The following is a 19,612-nucleotide window of genomic DNA, read 5'->3' on the forward strand; positions in this document are numbered from 1 at the left end:
GTCTTTCTGCATCTGCTTAGAATCATTTCTTTTCTGCTACGAGGTAAGTGTTGAGTTGGATTTCTGAACTCTGACCTGGTGGGCAGAGGTTCAAAAGGCCAGCCTAGTTTCTTGGAACAAGCCAGACCAATCAAGGTAGCATTGGCGGCGGTCAAAACTAGGTCTAAGGAGGGGTGAGGGTAATCAAAAGCCCACAATGAGCACAAAGTAGGCCGAGGCCAGAGGCCTTCCGAGGCCCAAGTCCGTTGTGCAGCTCTCGACGGTCGTTTTCTTCTCCGGGCCGGCGTCGAGTGTCGAAGTTCGGTGACTCGACATTTGGGATGGAGAAGATGGGGAAATATTAAGATATTTTGCAAAATTATGGCTAAAGCCAGGGGACCAGTATGGCGGAAAAAAACAATCTGAGGGTCCTAGACGCGTGAGGGAGTGACGTCACACTAGGGATAGTATTACTGACACACCCTGTATCAACCTCCATTTTCGAACTTTGAAAAACAAACTAATACTCCGCAGCTTCCACTAGATGTCGGCCTATGCATAGCATGTGATCTAAGCAGATTCCACAAGCCTCAGAAATATAGTAACTATTAGCCTAAAGGAATATTACACAATTAGAGATCCGCAGCCTGCAACAAAGGAGTCATACGGCGCGAATATGCTTTAGTCAGTCCTTCAGAAGAAAGGAACTTTAAGTTTTGTCGTATTGTATCAGGCACTCTGAAATAAGAGACTCTGAATGGCAAAACAGACTTTGGCACATAAGGCCCTGATGTTGAAGTTTTGAAACGCATCCTCATGCTAGAGAAGTGTTTTGAAATGCATCCTCATGCCAGAGAGTGTGCTAAGTTCGAGTGTGCCGCCTTGTCCTGTGCTGAAAACGTGGGGAAGGGGAGCCAAAGGCTCGAATATCCCGACATATAATTTCTTGAACACTTTTCTTTTGCATAACTTTCCAACACTATTTGTATTTAGAAGTAAAGATTGGGAATAGGTTTATTAGTTAGGCCCTTTTAATTTGACAGATTTAACTAGGACTGCGTTATTCGCTGGCCATAGCTTGCTCCCATTTTAGATTTAGGATTACATGGGCGTTTTCCAAACCCAATTGAAGTTCAATAAACAGCCTTGAACTGTGATCACCTGTGTCAGTCTTACTGTTTGATACCATGCTTTCTTTTTTTTAAAACAAATATTTTATTAGATTTTCAATTTATAACACATAGAGCAGTAATGATAAGAAACAGTTCGATAGAGTTCTTCCTACGTACATTCAGCAAGAATAAGCGCAACAGTAGGTCATCTCCTAAAGCCATTGAACAGTTAATAAACAAAAATCGATTATCCTCCCCACTACATTTGGCAACCTTATTACATAGTCCGATTTGGCTTGAGATCGAATATGCAACATAAAGGGGGTACTTTCGGGAAGTATTTTGCCCGCAGCAATGGGTTCTAACTTAAGGTTCTCGTTGTGAAACTTCACAATACATTGCCTTCCTTGCTTCATCTCCCTGTCAATGTTTTACTGAAGCGTTAATAAATTCGGACTGCCTCTGGAGGTATTGTAAATGACAACTCTGTTCAACTCAATTAATTACCACCAGTGCTTATGCCATGCTCTTTTGTTGTTGTTTCGAAAAGAAATTGTGCTTTTAACCAGCTTTATATATACAAAATCAATTTCACTTACATACATTATATAGGATCGAGTTGTGTCTTAGTGACAGTCCATTCTAAGGCTGTTTTCCAATCCGACATTACCATTTCGGTCTAGTTTTCATGACTATTTTTGGTTCCAGGGCATATAAGCTATTACAGCATAGTTTTTGAGCACCTTGGACTCTTATGTTCTATCTTTTACTCATGTTCTTGTCTTACGGAACATTCTAGTTTGCATTACCACCTGAGGTTCCCGAATTCTCTCCCTCCCTCCTTTCTTACCCCTCCATTTCTTTTAATTAGTCCCTCCATCTCTATACAATTCTCAACCCCCCTACAAGTATTAATTTTATATTTCAGAGTCCAGGCTTTTACCGTGTTCTTCCCTTTCTTGACTACAGCGTCTCTATCTTTATTTTTGAGAGAGTTCAGGTTACATGTGTGTTTCGGAACAGGCAAGGTTTGAAGAAATGGGCTTCTCTGTCCCGTACATGTTCATGAAATGGATTCCATATAGTTAGGAATCTTAGGTATTTGCCGGTGTTGATGGCGCATATCTTCTCCATAGCCATCACCCCCCAGATCTTAACCCACCAGCATGCTGAGATTGGACCTTCTTTGTTTTTCCAATTTTGTGCAAGAGTCATTCTAGCTACTTATAGTAGATGGGTGATGAGTTTAGCTGTCGCTCCTGACATTGCGTATTTCCCTTCTATAGGGACCCCTAAGAGGATTGTCTTCGGAGATCTCGGTAGATCCACCCCTGAGATGTCTTTTATGTAGCTTAGTATTTCCTTCCAGTAGGCAACTGCTTTAGGGCACATCCACCACATGTGTAAAGGGTCTCCCTTCACCCCGCAGTTTCGCCAACAGTTTGGTGAGTAGGACTTTGCAATTTTGTGGATGCGGTTCGGGAACATATACCATCTGAGGCACAAATTGTACGCAGATTCCTTTATTGTGGTGCATCTCGAGGTGCTGTGTGCACGTGCTCATATTTGGTACCATTCCTCCTCCGTTAGTGACTCTTGGATATCTCTCTCCCAATTCGTTTTGTATGCGAGATGATCGGTTGGCAGGTCATTGGAGAGGAGTTTGTAGAGTCTGGAGACCCCTTTCGCTGTGTTGCCTTCTTGAAACAACATTTCTAGGCCTGATGGCGTCCTCGTGCCCGCTTTCTTCACCATTGGGTGTGTAATCCAGTGCCTGATTTGCGCATATCTATAGCGTTCGTTTTCCCCTATGTTGAATTTTAACTGGCAATCTGAAGAGCAGTGGAGCGTCGTCCTTGTACATGTCTTTCAGTTGGATCGATTCTGCCCCTGACCAGCCCACCCAGTATCCCCGTTAGAGACCCGGTGTGAAGTCCGGATTGCCCATCAGTGGCGTATATGGACTCATTCCACCAGGAATGCGTTTTTTTTCCGGGCTTTGTCCCAGGTTAGTAAAGACCATTTCGTCATTTCTAGTAGAGCTTCTCTGCTGTTTCGGTTTTCTTTGCTCAGGCTCAAGAGGGCTATTAGGGGGACGAATGAGACTGATTGTTCGATTCTGCACCAACCTTTATGATCCTCTGGTTTCGCCCATCGCAGCATTGGTGCTAGTTGTGCCGCCATAATGCATCTGTCAATTTCTGGAACTCCCAGACCGCCCAGATGTGGGGAGCGCATTAGGATTTGTTTCTGAATTCTAGATTTCTTATTATGCCATATAAATTTGAATATCGCATCTTGCAGTTCTCGGATCTTGGCCGGTGGTATTGGCACTGGCAGTGAGCTTACCACAGAGGAGGCGGGGGAGGATGGTCATTTTGACCGCTGTGATGCGGGTGAACCATGACAACTCCTGGGAGTCCCATCTGCGCAAGTCTTCCTGTAGTTGTTTCCACAGTGGCGTTATGTTTGTCTGATATAATTTGTGCGGATCGGTGGCAAGGTTAATTCCTAGATATTCCAGTTTTCTTTCAAGCCAGCTCATCGGAAATGATTTTGCCAATGTCTCGATGTCTTCTCTCTTTGCCGTTATGTTCATAGCTTTCGATTGGGAGAAATTTATGTAGAACCCCGAGACTAGTCTGAAGTCCTCCAGCTGGGCCATAGCTAAAGGCATTGTATTTTTTGGGTCTCCCATAAAGAGCATGAGGTCATCCGCATATAGGGCTATTTTGTGGGTTTCCTGACCTATTGTAACTCCCTTGATACGGACGTCTTGGCGGATCTGCATGGCACATGGTTCCATTGCCATTGCGAAAATTAGAGGGGAGAGAGGGCAGCCCTGTCGAGTGCCCCTTCCGACGATCTCCACCAATTCTGTGCTCAGACTATTGATCCTGAAGCTTGTCGATGGATGCTGGTAGTTGGCAAGCACCATTTTCGTAAATTCCGGACCGCAACCAAACCATTCCAAAATCAAGCTCAGATAGCCCCAGTCCATGCTATCGAAGGCTCGGGTGGCATCCAGAGCTGCCATCGCAAATGATTGTTGTGATCGTCGTCCAGCATCAATGACGTTCACTGCCCTTCTGACGTTGTCTTGTGAACGTCTGTCTGCGATGAACCCTGCTTGATCATCATGTATTATATTTGGAAGGATTTCCATTAGACGAGTTGCTAAAATTTGTGTGTAGATTTTTACATCCATGTTCAGCAGTGCTATAGGCCGGTAGCTTGCACAATATTTGGGATCTTTGCATGATTTTAGCGGCAGTATAGTTATGGACTTCCCCATATCTTGCGTGACCTTCCCCTCTTTCCTAATTGTGTTGAATAATTTTGACAGCGGGCCTAGCAATTGTGTACGGAATGTCCTGTAATATCCATTGCCAAAACCGTCCGGGCCTGGCGTCTTGTTTGCTGGTAGTGCTGTGATAGCGTCGCCGATTTCTTGGGCAATAATCGGTTTCCCAAGATGGATTCTGTCTGTCTCTGTAATTTGGGGCAGTTGGAGAGAGTTGATATAGGCAGGTTGATGGTCTGGATCTAGATTTTCCCCCTTTAATAGTTCCATGTGAAATTGTTTCATTATTTCCGTCTTGTCCAGCTTTGCTGTGTGGGATTTCCCATGGGAGTCATTTAGCTGCACTATGTAGTTCCGGGTTCTTTGTTTTCTCAGTTTTTCTGCCACAAATCTATTAGCCTTGCCCCCATGTATGTAGTAGGATTGTTTCGTCTTTAGCAGCGACTGAGCCACCTGGTCCGCCGTGTGGTTCTCCAGTTGAGCTCTGATTTTCCGTAGTGCTCTTAAGGATTTCCTAGAGCATCGAGTCTTATGTTGGGCTTCTGCAGCTTTCACCTCTTTTTCTAGTTGGTTTGTCACTAGCGCCCTTTCGCGGTGGTATGCTGAGGCTTGTGACATGAATTCTCCTCTAATCACCGATTTTCCTGCGTCCCATATTACCCCCCAGGCCGTTTCTCCGTTATCGTTTTCTTTAAAGTAGTTGTTGATGGCGGTCTCCAGATGAGTTCTTAATGCGATGTCTTTTAGGAGGATTTCATTTAATCTCCAGGGTGGTCTAGCACGGTTTCCTTCCACCCCCCAGTCCACACCCACCATCACTGGTGCATGGTCTGAGTGGTATTCCACACCAATTTCTACTTCTGTTATTTGCGGAACTAATGTTGTGGATATCATATCTATCCTGGAATAGCCAAGGTGAACAGCTGAGTAGTAGGTGTACTCTCTCCGGTCTCCATGGAAAAATCGCCAGGTTTCAATCACTCCTAATTCTCTGTAGAACCGACCCAGAGCTTGTCTGTTATACTGATCAGTGGTTGTTGGGGGAAGAGTCTTATCCAACATCAGGTCCATAACACAGTTAAAGTCTCCACCCACTATCAGTTGGCCCTCACACCAGCTGCCAAGACTGGCCAGCAGGTCCTTTAGGAACATATCTTGATGACTATTTGGGGCATAAATTGCTATGATTGTGTACAATTTCCCTTTTATCAGCCCATTTGAGCCCCAAGTATCTGCCCTCTTTGTCTTTGCGAGTTTCTAGTTTTTTAAAGTTGAGTGCTTTCCCAATTAGTATGGCCACCCCTCTTTTTTTCCTCTCCACTTGAAGCGAAGTATTGTTGTGGAAAACTCCGGCTGGCCATGCGCTTCTCGTCTTTGGAGAGGAGATGTGTCTCCTGCAGAAGCCCAATCGCCGTCTGCATTGATTTCAGCCAGTTTAGTATCGCTCGGCGCTTTATTGGCGAGTTCAGGCCCCGTACATTCAGATATATGATTCGACTCAGCCATTTTAGAACTGGAGGGGTTGCGCTGGTGTAGGCTTGGATTGGGCTATATGTGTTCTCCACGTTTACTTTTGGGTTCCCTGGGACTCGGGTTAATGCTGTTGCTGTGGTTCTTGATTCGTTTTGCTCTTCTCGCTGTCTAGTAGTTCTCCCGTTCAGCTCCCACCTTCTAGGAGTGCATTTCTCTCTCCTCTGTGTAGGTTTCATATGTTTTGTTGTGTTGTAGGTCTTCATCATTATACAGCTGTTATACGTTCCCCGATTAGTCGCTTCTGCAAACTTCTTTACACAACTTGTCATTCCTGGCTCTGTTGCTGGGTTTTGGCCTTCTCTGTTTTTTTAGATTTACGCTTTTTCTCAATTGACCATTCCCATGGTTTACTTGCTGTGTCTTGGGAATTGGGATGTATTCGGCCAATCGGTTGGATCTTGGATATCTTCTAGCTGCAGGATTGCACCACCCTCCTCACAAGTAGTGATCTTCCGCTGTTTGCCCTCCCATGTAAATGCAAGGCCGAAAGGGTGAGTCCATCTGTATCTTATCTGTTTTGCTTTTAGTACTTTTGTAATCGGCTGCATCATTCTTCTTTTGCGAAGCGTGATAGGTGCCAAGTCTTGGTACAGTTGGATGTGGGAGCTATTGATTGTGAGGTCGTTGTGGAATCTTGCTGCCCTCAGTATATCTTCTTTCTGACAGTAAGACGTTACCGCTATTAGTACATCTCCGAGTCTTGAGCCAGGGTCATTCCGTTTTTGGCCTACTCGATGTATACGATCAAAGCCGATTTGGTCTGATTGAATTTCTGGCAGAAGGCTGCTGAAGCACAGTTGCATTGTATCTTTAAGGTCACAGTCCTGGATCGTTTCGGGGAGACCTTTGACCCTGATGTTGGATCTTCTTGAGCGGTTTTCAAGGTCTTCTGCCTGTAGTTCTAAGTTGGTTGTTGCGCTGGCCAGGAGGACACTGTTCTGGGTAGATTCTTCTGCAACAGTTGATAAGCCATTTTCGACTAGATCTACTCTATTTCCCAGGTCCGTCATTTCTCTGCTTACTTCCTGGAGAGAGGATTTCAATTCTTCTTTCATCTGTTCCAGCTGGTTGTGGAACGAATTCGTAAGTCGGGCTTCCATTCCCTTCAGACAGTTCAGAAGTTCCTCCTTATCCGACGACATTGTGGGTGGTATTGTTTCTACTGTATGTTCAACCAGTAGGGGGGGTGACTGACTCTCCTCTCGTCGACTCTGACCCCAGCACTTTTCAATTTGGCCTACTTGAGCTTTGACTTGGATTCTTGGTTTTGACTGTCCAGTTCTACCTCTGACCCCTGGCATCAGGGCTGATCCGTCGGAGCAGACAGAGCTACTTGGAAGTCGAGAGGGGATGACTCCTTGAATCCAGGCGTACGCTTCCTTCACAGCTTAGAGCTCATAGGGCCGTAAGATGCTTCCTGGTTATTCTTGTGGTCTTTTGTGGCGTTCTCTGAGACGTTGGAGTGCCTTAAGGTCACGTTTGCTTACGGGACTTGTAGTGACTTCGGAGGAGTGTTGTAGTCCGCGGACTCAGCATTTCACGCTGTAGGACTGGGAATTAGAGTGCCGACCCTGACTTTAAGGCACCGTTTCGGTGATTCTATGTGTATGTATGGTCGGACCGCATCGGTCACCGGGGCGTAGCTATACTCTCGCTAAGCGCGGCTTACCGATTGTCCTTGAGGTTGCATGGCTGCTGGAATTCACCTCCACAGATTCCCCGCTGACCGCTAGCGCTCGACAGGTCCGCCTGGAGCACCAGCAGTACGGGAAAGGGGAGTTAGGGCGGATTGGAGGTCTATGCAGATTTGCTTATGGTGCGTGTCGTTGAGGTCTGAGGGGGAGTTTTTACATTGGCCAGGCAGCGCCAGCCTTACAGGAGGAGCAGTAGGTTTTCTTGTGGCCCCCCCTGTGCTTGCTGACCATACAAACGCCCCCCAACTGTGGGTTCAGATAGTGAGCTCTAGGTAACAATGGCCCACAGAATATGGCCAGATGAGTTAATTTGGGACGGGGCAAGGGCCCCCGCACCTCCACCCCCGGAAAGGCAAGTGTAGTGGTGTTCAAGAGGTACCCCACGCTATTAGGTAGAGTGTGTTATTCGCAGAGAGGAATGTGGCCTCCCACGTAGGCCCAGGAAGCAGACCTCAGATACTTCGAGTTACTTGTCCAGAGCCGTTCCGGCTTGCTATGTCAGTTCAGTATTGCTTGTGGTTCTGATTAACTGGCTGGGATTCCTGAATATCGCAGATAGCTGACTCTCCTGAGGTCCGTCCACAAGGAGCAGTGTGTATCAGGGGGACAGGGATTAGTGTGCCGCTATTGCTAGAAATGGTCCCTATTAGTATTGGCAGTAATACGTGTAAGTTGCGTCCAAATTTCTCCCGCGACGGTCTGAGCCCGCACCGGTGATCAGGCGGGCTCTTTCGCCACTTGTCTGGAACCCCGGGTTTTGCGGAACGGGCCTCTGGTGTCCCTGTAGCTGTGGTCAGATGTTGGGGTGTAGGCCGTGAAAGTGGTGCCCAGGCGCGCTCCCGCGTCGGCCCGAGCACAGTCAAAACGGTGGTGGTGAGACCGGTGGGGGGAGCATGGCTTCCAAGGCACCCTGGGCTGGATTCAATGCAGTGGTAATTCCCCCTTATCATCTATGATGGGGGCTGGGTGCTGTTGGTCTCATGCGGGGCATGGGTGAGTCGCCGGCAGCCCGCGGGGATTCTCCCAAGGCTCACCCAGGCCTGTGATGGTGTGTCGGGCCTTGTGTGTAATCCGGGTGAGCATGGGCAGGGGGGGGCTCGGCTTTTCCTCCTCTACGGTGGGGTCGGATAGTGCACCGTTCCTAGGAATGCCTGGGAGAAGTGGAGGGCCATCAACCGCTTGCCAGCAGGGGGGAGGGTATTAGGCCCCTAAACAGGGAGTGGGGCCCGCAGGGTAAAGAGTGGCCCTGCAGAGGTATAGTGTGTGCACTTTTGCAGGGGGGCCCTATTCCAGGCTGACCTACTTGGTTGGGGTGGAGAACCCCGTGGGGGGCCAGGTACTTTGCAGGGGGGGCCAGGCGCGTTCCTGCGTCGGCCCGGGCCTGTTAGGTGTGGGCCTCTGTAGTCCGTGTCACAGCAGCAGCCGGGGAGAGTCCTTGTGGCACTTGTTGCAGTGATGTTCCCCCCCGCAGGGAGGGAGAGAAGAGGAAGGGGCATAGGCGCGCTCCAGCAGCGGTCCAGGCCGAGATATATAAATGTGCGTGCAGGCCGGGATGGAGGTGCCCTTCAGGGGTTGGGGGGGCAGGCGATATCACCCCCTCTCACTACGGAGAGTCTTAGCTGGGCCTAGGTAGTCCCCCCGGGCGGGCACACGCCCTGCCAGCCTCAGGAGGGGGCCTTGCGCCCAGAACGGCAACTGCTGGGCCTTCGGTGTTCCTTCTGTCCTCCGGGATGGGGGAGGGGTGCTTCTGCCACGGAGTGGCGGGCCGCAGGTCCTTTCTCGTTGGCGGAGGCCCCTCTGGCAGCTTTCCCCACACAGGACTCACCCCTCAGCGGTGGAGCCCCCGATCCGAATCCAGCGGGGGAGGAGGAAGAGTGGGCACCTCTCCTTTGCGGGTGATTCGTGGTCCACTCGCGGGGGGGTCCTCTGCCCCGGACTGGGCCGTCAGAGCCCCTCGGGGGTCGGCCGTTGCGGTGGCAGGGGTCGGGGGGTCTCTCTGGGGACCGCTCCGGGTGAGTGCCCAGTCCCCCAGTTTCGGCGCGCTCCTCCAGCGGCCTGTGCTGCCCTTACGAGGGGAGTGAAGGGAGGTTGCCTCCTCTGCCGATTCTGGTGGGCCAGATCTTTCCTCTTCAGTTCCTGTGTTATGCGGGCCGCAGCCCTGTTCCAGGTTCCGCGGTCACTCACGGCGTTTGCTGCGGCAGTCGCAGCTCTGGATCTCCGCCTTCCTGTGGTCTTCCGACCCCGCTGTTTCGCTCGGTGGGTGCCCTAGGGGTTCGCCACACGCTTCGGGCAACTTACACACCGTGGGGGGATCTCAGGGGGGGGGGGGCACAGACCCTTGTGACCTGGCCTAGAGAGGAGCTCGCAAATCAGGCAGCCATTGCCTGTGCGCCCCCTGGTGGATTGCCTACCATGCTTTCTTTTACACTATATAGCAAGTTAGGGGAAGCAAGACCCAGTTGGGGAAGGTATACATTGAATTCCTAATAGAAATAGTCAAGTGAAGCTAACTGCATTACTTTTGGGGAAGAGGAGCAACCAAATCAGACAAGTAAAGTTAACCCTATTTAACTTTTTTTTTTTTTCAAATTCAATTTTATTGGTTTTAAACAGCAAGAGTGAATCATGAGCTAGAAGCACGGTCGAACATACATAGGAACCATATATCACTTCTGCCCCTTTTCCCAACTCAGATTCAAATAACGTAACTATAATGACAGTACAGTCAAGCATGGGTCCACTCCCGACGAGTGAACCATATAGCTCCCCTTCCCTCCCTCCCTCCCTCCCTCCCTCCCCTTTTATTGCTCATAACACTTCAGTGGCAAGATGATTGCTTTAGTCCGAAGAGACTTGCGACGTGACCACATCCGGAAGTCATTGTCGTTGTGGATCGTGAATCATTAGCAATGTGATCAGGTGTGTGACAGGCACAGGCGTTTAAGTGATAAGGATCTCAATTTTCATGCATCATGAAAGGCAGTTGGTGAATGCTTTTACTGACTAGATGTTGGGTGGGCGACCAGTCTTGACATGTAATGGCTTGCAAAGTCACTCCACGCTTCTTCGTGTTGCGCCGCCTTGTCGTGCAGGGCTGTCGTTATTTTCTCCATAGTGTAGATATTGGTGGCGACTTTCAGCCAGTCTTTTTCGTCCGGTAGCCGCGGGGATTTCCATTTTGTAACTAAGGCTGCCCTGGCCGCTAATAGGAGGGGGGATACCAGTCCTCTCACATGCACCAGCTCGTCTTCGTCCTCCTCAAGACCGAACAACATCAGAAGGGGAGAGGATTCTCTGTCTATGCCATCTAGGCGCTTAATCCACCCGAGGACCTCCTGCCAATAAATGCGCACTTTGGGGCACCCCCACCACATGTGCCAGTAGTTGGCGTCTGCTCCGCAATGGCGCCAGCATCTGGGGCTGGAGGTTTGGAACATCTTTTTTTTTTTTTTAATTTGGTTTTAACAAAGGAACAAACAAGATGGAATACATGTTACGTGTTTCACCATAGTAAGCATATGTTTGCAGAACAAGGAAGATATATTTGTTGTTAAAAGAAGAACAAGCATGGTTATGCAGCATATGTTACATTGGGTACCTCAGAGTATATCCATCTTAGTCTAATGAACCCTACCCTCCCCCCTCCCCCCTCCCTTTCTTGATTGAGCACACATCCATTGAAGTTTGTGAAGGCATGGGGATTTCCAAAGTGTTTTATTCAGAGGTCCATTGCGTGGTCGGTCAGGTGCTTCTTATTGCAGAGTCTCTTCCATTGTTTTCTGTCGAGTGTTGCCCTTTCATCAGGGTCCGATAGATTCCTCCGCTTGGAGCCCAGAGTCTATTATGAGATATTTATTTTTAAAGTCCATCCATAGAGCTTCGCATTGGGCGGCTTTGCCGTGCAGGGAGGCGGTTATTGTCTCCATTAAATAGATGTTTGTGGCTAGGGCGATCCATTCCCTCTTACCGGGTGACTTTGCTGATTTCCATTTAATCACTAAGAGGGCCCTGGCTGCGAGCAGTAAATAGGGGGTCAAGCCTTTCACTCTGGTCCATTCATCTTCATCTTTTTCGAGGCCAAACAGTATTAGGTAGGGATCGGGGTCTCTTTGGATACCTTCTATTTCTTTAATCCACCCCAGGACCTCGTTCCAGAATACTTTGATGTGTTGGCAGCCCCACCACATGTGCCAGTAATTGGCTATTTCTCCGCATTCCCTCCAACATGTTGGACTCATTGTTTGGGACATTTTGGAAAGTCTAAGGGGGTCGTATTGCCATCTGTGTAGCAGTTTGATGGCATGAAGATTGTATTGACTTGATATGGACGTTTTGGAGGCTGCCTTACACATTGTTTCCCATAGGTTGGAATGCATTTCTTCCCCAAAGTCTTTTTCCCATCTCTTCCGCAGGGGTTCCGTTGAACCGTTTCCCGCCGCTATTAATTCTTGGTACATTGCGGATATGAGGCCTTTCATCTCGGATTTAGAGTCCAGGATTTTCTCAAATGGGGTGAGATCTCTGTTTAGTTTGTCTCTCCATTCTGCCTTCGTTAAGACCCCTTTCAGTTGGATGTACTGGAATGTAGATAGGGTGCCTATACCCAGCGCTTCCGTTAGATCTGGTAAAGTGATAAACGCGTCTTTTTTCTGTAGCTGTCCTACTCTCTCCAGGCCTGCCTCGTACCATGTTTGGAATCTGCCCACATCAGGTATATGGTTGTTTATGCCAGGCGACCATAAGTGGCTGAGCGGGGATGGCCAGGTGGTGATTTTGCGCATTTCTTTGCCTATGCGCCAAATACTCCATATAGTGCTTAGGATAGGGTGGCCCTTGGTTTTCCGTTGAACCCTTTTGTGCGGGGTCCAGAGCCATTCCGATACTGTGGCAGGAGACAGATAATGATTGTCCATTTGGACCCATTGGAGGTTAGTATGGTCTCTAAGGTGTGGGATCAGGACACGCAGCTGAGCAGCTTTGTAGTAGGTTCTCAGGTCAGGAAGCCCGACTCCTCCCTTGTCCTTGGGGAGCGTTAGTGTGTTGTATGGGATTCTTGGTTTCTTCCCCTGCCATATGAATCTTACCATGATCTTTTTGGTTTCAATAAAAAACTCTTTGGGTATCTCAACCGGTAGCATTTGGAATGGGTACAGGAAACGGGGAAGGCATACCATCTTAACTGCATTGATTCGTCCAAGCCAGGAGATCGTGAGCTTCTCCCATTTTTTGAGGTCGGCTGCGAATCGCTGGAGGAGCGGAGGAAAATTGGCTTTGAAAAGATCATCCAGGGTTTTGGTGATCTGTATGCCCAGATATTGTAGTGTGGCATGTTCGAGCTTGAGGCCAAACGGGAGGAACTTGGCGTCATTAACTTCTGCGGTTCCCTGAAGGGGGAACAAAATGGACTTGGTCCTATTTACCTTAAACCCAGCGAATTGGCCATATTCATCCATTAATTTGAGGGCATGAGGGATGGACTCTGTGGGGTTAGTTATGTGGAGGAGAATGTCATCTGCATAGAGGGCGGCTTTGTACTCTGTTGGCCCTAGCCGCATCCCCTCTATCAAAGGGTCCGCTCTCATCTTTTGTGCCAGGGGTTCTAGTGAGAGTGCAAACAGAATTGCGGAGAGGGGGCATCCCTGTCTAGTCCCGCGATGCAGTTCGAACCACCTGGAGTATTCCCCGTTAACGAATATCGCTGCCATGGGGGATGTGTATAATGCTCGTATTCCCTTTCTAGTTCTCGGGCCTATTCCCACTTTCTGCAGGACCGCTCCCAGAAAATCCCACTCCACTCTATCAAAGGCCTTCTCGGCATCAATCGATAGTAGGACAGGGTCGCCAGGGAGGTCATGGGCCGTGTGGATGAGGTGTAGTGTTTTGCGCATAGAATCAGCTCCGTCTCCCCAGTATAAACCCGACCTGGTCCGGGTGGATCAGGCGGGGCATTAGCGTTTCCAGTCTGGCAGCTATTACCCGAGCATAGATTTTGGCGTCGAGATTGAGGAGGGAAATGGGACGGTATGATCCACAGCACTTGGGGTCTCTCCCTTCCTTGGGGATCACTGTTATAAGTGCTCTTTTAAAGGAGGCTGGAGCCACACCTGTTTCTATGATTTCATTAAATAGTTCCGTTAGGAAGGGTGTTAGTTGGTTGCTGAAAGTTTTATAAAACCCAGCAGTGTAACCATCCTCCCCTGGGGACTTGCCGAGCGTTAACCTTTTAATTGCATCATGGATCTCCTGTTCACTAATGGGGGAGTCGAGGAGCTCGGTGTCAGCATGCGTTATTGTAGGCATAGTGATCGGGGATAAGTAAGCGGTTATGTCTAACTGGCCAGGGGTTATTTCGGAGGTGTAGAGTTTCTCATAAAAATTGGCAAAGGATTCCGGGATAGTCTGGGGGTCTGGGAAAGGGGGACAGAGTCATCCAGTATTTTGGTCACCCTGCGCTCTGTCCTTTGTTCTCTGAGCCTGGCAGCTAATAGAGCATCGGCCTTGTCTCCTTTTTCGTAAAATTTCTGTTTTAAAAACTGCAGTTTGCGTACTACTTGGTCGCGCTCTAACAGCCTAAGTTCTTCCCTTTTCTGTTGGGCTATTTTCATTCTGTCTGGGTCTACCTCTGGGTCTTCCCTTATCCCACCCTCCAATTGACATATTTCGGTCCGTAGCCTATGTTCTATAATCTTCCGCTCCCTTTTTTTGGCGGACCCTTCTCGGATCAGAATGCCTCTCCATGTGGCCTTCCCTGCCTCCCATACCATTTGTTTGGAGACCTCCCCATTATTATTTATTTTAAAATATTCGTCAATTTCGGTCTCCATGGTGGTTTTGAAGACCTGATCTTTCCAAAGAGACTCGTTACATCGCCACTTTCCTCCGTTGACAGGTAGGTCCGCCCAATTGATATCGGTCAGAACCATGTCGTGGTCGGACCAGGTTATTGGGACTATGTCAGATTGCTGTGTCGCGGTTGTGAGAGCACTTGAGAGATATATATAGTCAATCCGTGTAAATGTGTGATGGGGGTTTGAGTAGAAGGTATATCCGCTTTCGGTGGGGTGCATGAGTCTCCACACGTCCTTCATGTCGTATAGAGCCATCATTGCAGCCAATTCGGTGGGCTCCCTCTTGTTTTGTTGTCTCGCTTCAGGTCTGCCTGGCTTCCAATCCTTGTGCGGGTCAGCCCATTGATTAAAGTCTCCTCCCAGGATGATATGCCCTGTGGCTTCTAGCATTATTTTAGGGATCGTTTTCTCAAGGAATGCAACCTGACCAGTGTTGGGTGCGTATACGGTGGCAATAGTCACCTGAGATTTTGCTATTTTGCCCGTTATGAGCAGGGCACGGCCCCCGACGTCGGACCATGTTTTATCCACTTCAAAGTTGATTCCTTTCTTGAGTAGAATTCCAACACCGCCTCTTCTGAGTGGGCCCGAACCCCAAAACTCGAGGCCTCCTCGCTTCCCCAGGATGCTCCGCTCCTCGCCCCTAGCATACTTGGTCTCCTGCAGGAGGAGTATGTCAATATTGGATCTACGAAATTCCCTAAGGACCAAGGATCTTTTAGTCGGGGAGTTCAAGCCTTTCACATTGATAGTCCCGACCCTGAGTGAGTCTCTCACCATGTGTTCATCAGATGTCGCCATTGTTGGGTACTTTTAGAGGATCGCTCACTTCAGGTGGCCAGACCGGTGTTTGATTCTTCCATCCCATGCCTTTGGTGGTAAAGCAAATTCGTTCAGATGTTGGTGCTACTGTTCTCAAGTTCCTCTTTTCCCTTCCCCCCCTCTCCCTGAGTTGATGGTGTTCAAGTGAACCCAAGAACTGAAAGTGTGCCATTTTAGGCGCTTTGACGGCGTCCAATTCGGACTTGGTGGAAATGTTCAGTCCAGTATTGGACCACCAGTGGAGACCGTTACATCACGGTCCGATTCGGATATACTACCATAACATACCATTGAGCCCCCTTATCCCCCAGTCCCCCCACCCCCCATCATACTTTAATTCAACAATAACATTAAGAAAAGGGGAAACAAAGGTGTAACGATACGTGTGCACTCCGGCTCTTTTCTTCCGAAGCTCATTTCCCTCCTACTTCAGGAGGGGGTTTTGCGGGCGAGCGTCGTCGTCCAGCAAGTGAGCTCCTCCCTCTGTGACGATGGATGATCGTTTCCGAACATTTGCAGGCGTGGGTTGCAGTCAGTTAGCTTGCAAGGTTCTTGAGATTCTCTTTCATTTTCCATTTTCGGGCGTATTGTTTGGTCGCATGAATTTCCTTGATCCTTTCACTCTTTTTCTTCTACTTCTAGGACCCTGAAGTTCCCATTGCATTACCGCTTGTTCATGCCCGTCCCTTTCACCTCCTCTAGGGGCCGTTCCGAGGATGTCCGCAATGCAGTCCTTGATCTCTTGCTCTGAACGAAGGACAATCTTCGAGCTACCGTGTTCAAATGTGAGGGAGAAAGGATATCCCCACCTGTATCTTGTGCCCTGTTCCTTGAGCCACTTCGTCAGGGGGCTGCAGAGGCGCCTCAGTGCCAGTGTAAGTGAGGATAGGTCCTGGAAGATGGTGATTTGCGCACCTCCCAGTGTAAGCGAGTCCCCGGATCTGGCCTTCATCAGGATCCTATTCCTGTCCTGATACCGATGAAACCTTGCTAGGACAGAGCGTGGTCCACCAGGGGGCCCACCAGCCCTGTGTATCCGCTCCGTTTTAGGTTCATCTATCTCCTCGTCTGCCATTAAGATCTTTATGATGTTGTGTATTGTGGTTTTGAGTGAGTCCTCCGTTTCCCCCTCGGATTCCGGAATTCCGAAAAAGCGGAGGTTGCTCCTTCTCTCTCGGTTTTCCAAATCATCCATTTTGAGGCGTATCTCCTCTTCCCTTCGTTCGATGTTACGGATCCTCATGTCCATTTGGGCTTCAAGGGTGTCAATCGAGGCCTGATTGTTCTCTACACCTTCTAACCTTTCCTCGAAATTGTCCATTCTCTGGGTGATCCTGTCGATTTTACCGCCTAGGTTGGCTCCGAGTGACTTTATCTCACTTAGCAATGCAGCAATGTCCCCTTTGGTGGCAGCGGCTCCCGCTTCCGCGGCGTCTGTTGACATTGTTGCTTTCTGTCGTGGATTCGGGGAGGATGGGGCGTAGGTGTATTTGGCGAGCCTACTTTTTGCGCTCATGGGGTGGGTCCCAGATCAGAGGAGGCACACGCCCCGTAGTCGGGGGCCTTACCCTCTTTGTCGGAGCGTGGGTGCCCACCTAGCAGGTTGAAAGTCCAAGGCACAGGGGACAATCCACTTTGTTGGTATTCCGCGAGGCGAGCGCTGGGCGTGGTGTATCCGGCAACGTCTTGGGTGGGAGTATCCCCCAAAAGGGTGTCTTCGTCTGATTTGGGTGCTTGTTGCAGGGTTAATAGCAGATGAAGGCTGGTGGAGGTAACGGTGCAATAAGGGTGACAGCCCTTGACGGCGCTTCTGGGTGTTTCGTGGTGTGGCAGGAATCAAGGGAAAGCGTTGGGGAGGGTCATATGCTCATTGATGGCCTTGATGCCCAGTGTCTTATAGGTGGGGTATCCATTCAATCGTGGGTATGTGGGGCCCCAATGATTGAGGCCTATGTGTTTTATTATCTCCTTTCCTCTCCCCTCTCCCCTTTCCTTTATTTGGGGGGATTGCACTGTTTCCACACAGTCAGGTGAGTGTTGAGGGGTGGATGGGTCCGTGGGCGGATCTCTTCTTCGTTCCGCGTACTCCTCCCCGAGCGTGAGTCTCTGGCGGGTGTCTGGAGCCGCGCCCGCAGGGCCTCTCGCGTGATACGCAGTTCCTCGAGGCGAGGCGGCGCGTAGCTCCAGCTTCCCGCGACCGCTGGGGTGAAGGGGGGCACGGGGTGATCACTGTTCACAGGGGGTGTTGGGAGGGGGGGGGGACGGCCGCGTACCTTTCTCCCTTACGCGGGCTCGCCCCGTGACCCAGTGGTCGCCTCCTTCAGCGCGGGCACCCGTGGCGTCGGCGTCTCCGCTGGCCCCTCCCGGGTAGAAAGCTGCTGTCTCAGGGGGATAGGCAGAGGAGGCTCCACCAGTCCCGGAGGTCCGAGGCCTGCCACTCGTTGCTGCCCAGGGAACTGGAGCGCCGCGGGGCCGTCACACGTCGCACGCGTTGAAAGGCACTTATCTCAGCCTTCCGAGCTCCGTTTTGGATCGGATTTTTTGCCGGCATGGGGGGGTGATCCTCCGACTACTGCTCCACTATTTTGTTCGTGGGGGGGGGGGTCCCAAGGAGGGGGCTCAATCCGCCTTATGGACCTACGGTGTCGGAGCTCACACAGAGGGAGGATCCATCCGTGCGCCCCCTGGTGGCCACTGGAACATCTTTGAGAGTCTATGCGGATCGTACTGCCAACGGTGGAGTAGCTTTACAGCGTGCAATTTGTATTGGGTAGCAATAGACACTCTGGCGGGCGTACTGCATATCTGGTCCCAGGCCTGCTGGCCAAATTCTCTGCCGAAATCTTTTTCCCATTTGCCTTTGAGGCGGAGGATCGGGGAGTGGTCCTTGGCGATCAGAGCTTTGTACATCCGGGATATCAGCCCTTTGGTCGCGCTGGTCGTGTCGAGGATCATTTCAAAGGGCGTTAATTCTCTGCGCGTGGCGGCTTTCCATTCCTCTCTTGACAGCACCCCTTTTAGCCGTAGGTACAGGAAGATCGGGATCGGGTGGATTTGGAGGGCATCTTCCAGTTCCGAGATTGATATAAATTTCTCCTTCCTCCACAGCTGACCGACTCTTTCTAGACCTGCATCAAACCAGGTTTGATACCTGGCGTGTTCGGGGATCCTCTCCCTGATGCCTGGTGACCAGAGGTGGCTCAGTGGTGAGGGCCATGTAGTAACTCCTGTCATACCCTTTCCCTTCTTCCAAATGTTCCACATGGTGCCCAATATCGGGTGTTCGCGCAGTGGTTTTACAAGCTGCGATCTTGGAACCCATAGCCATTCTGCGAGGGTCACGTTGCGAAGGAAGTCATTGTCGAGCTGGACCCACTGGAGGTCCTTCCTGTCTCGTAAGTGTGGGACCAGAATCCTCAATTGTGTTGCCTGATAATATATTTCCATATCTGGAAGACCTACTCCTCCCAGCTCCTTCGGTAGTATCAGGATGTCATATGCTATTCGTGGTTTTCTTCCATCCCAGAGGAAATCGAGTATAGCTTTCTTGACCTGTCTAAAGAAGTGTTCTGGGATCATGACGGGAAGGACCTGAAATTGCATTCAGGCGTCCCATCCAGGAGATTGTGAGTGGCTTCCATTTCAGTAAATCAGCCTTTAGGGCAGCTAGGAGCTGAGGGAAGTTCGCCTCGTAGAGCTGTGAAAGATCTCTTGTTATATTAATCCCCAGATAGCGTAATGTGGATTCCTGTATGGTTAGGCCGAGGTGTGCCAGCTCCCTTTGTTGTTCAGGGGAGGGTACGTGGAGCGGGAAGAGGATGGACTTAGTTCTATTGATTTTGAAGCCGGAGAGTGTTCCGTATTCTTCAATGAGGTGGATCGCCCGCGGGACTGACGACAGGGGGTTGAGTACGTGCAGCAGGATGTCATCTGCGTACAGGGCCAACTTGTATTCCCTACCGTTCACTCGGATTCCTTCCACGGTGGAGTCCGCCCGGAGAGCTCTGGCGAGTGGTTCTAGGACAGTGCGAAGAGTATCGCCGACAGGGGGCATCCTTGTCTCGTTCCCCTGGTTAGTGGGAACCAGCGCGAAAATTGGGAGTTCACCATTACTGAGGCTTTCGGGGTCGAGTAGACAGCTTTGATCGCTCGGCGGAGGACAGGGCCGAGGCCTATGTGCTTCAGCGTGGCTTCTAGGAAATGCCATTCGACCCTGTCGAACGCCTTTTCCGCGTCAATTGACATCAATGTTGGCATATCTGGAGATGTCCTAGATTCATGTATAAGGTGGAAGGTCTTGCGTGTGGAGTCAGCGCCCTG

The 19,612-nt window shown here is 50.0% G+C and overlaps 1 protein-coding gene across 1 annotated transcript in view; it reads right to left on the reverse strand.

Annotated features, from left to right (window-relative positions):
* ITM2B (integral membrane protein 2B) overlaps nucleotides 1–19,612 on the reverse strand; it is a 250,086-nt gene that overhangs the window by 45,870 nt on the left and 184,604 nt on the right. The window lies entirely within an intron of this gene.

The sequence above is a fragment of the Ambystoma mexicanum genome, chromosome 7q, assembly GCF_040938575.1.
Source record: "Ambystoma mexicanum isolate Mex_15411 chromosome 7q, UKY_AmexF1_1, whole genome shotgun sequence".
Taxonomy (NCBI): Eukaryota; Metazoa; Chordata; class Amphibia; order Caudata; family Ambystomatidae; genus Ambystoma; species Ambystoma mexicanum.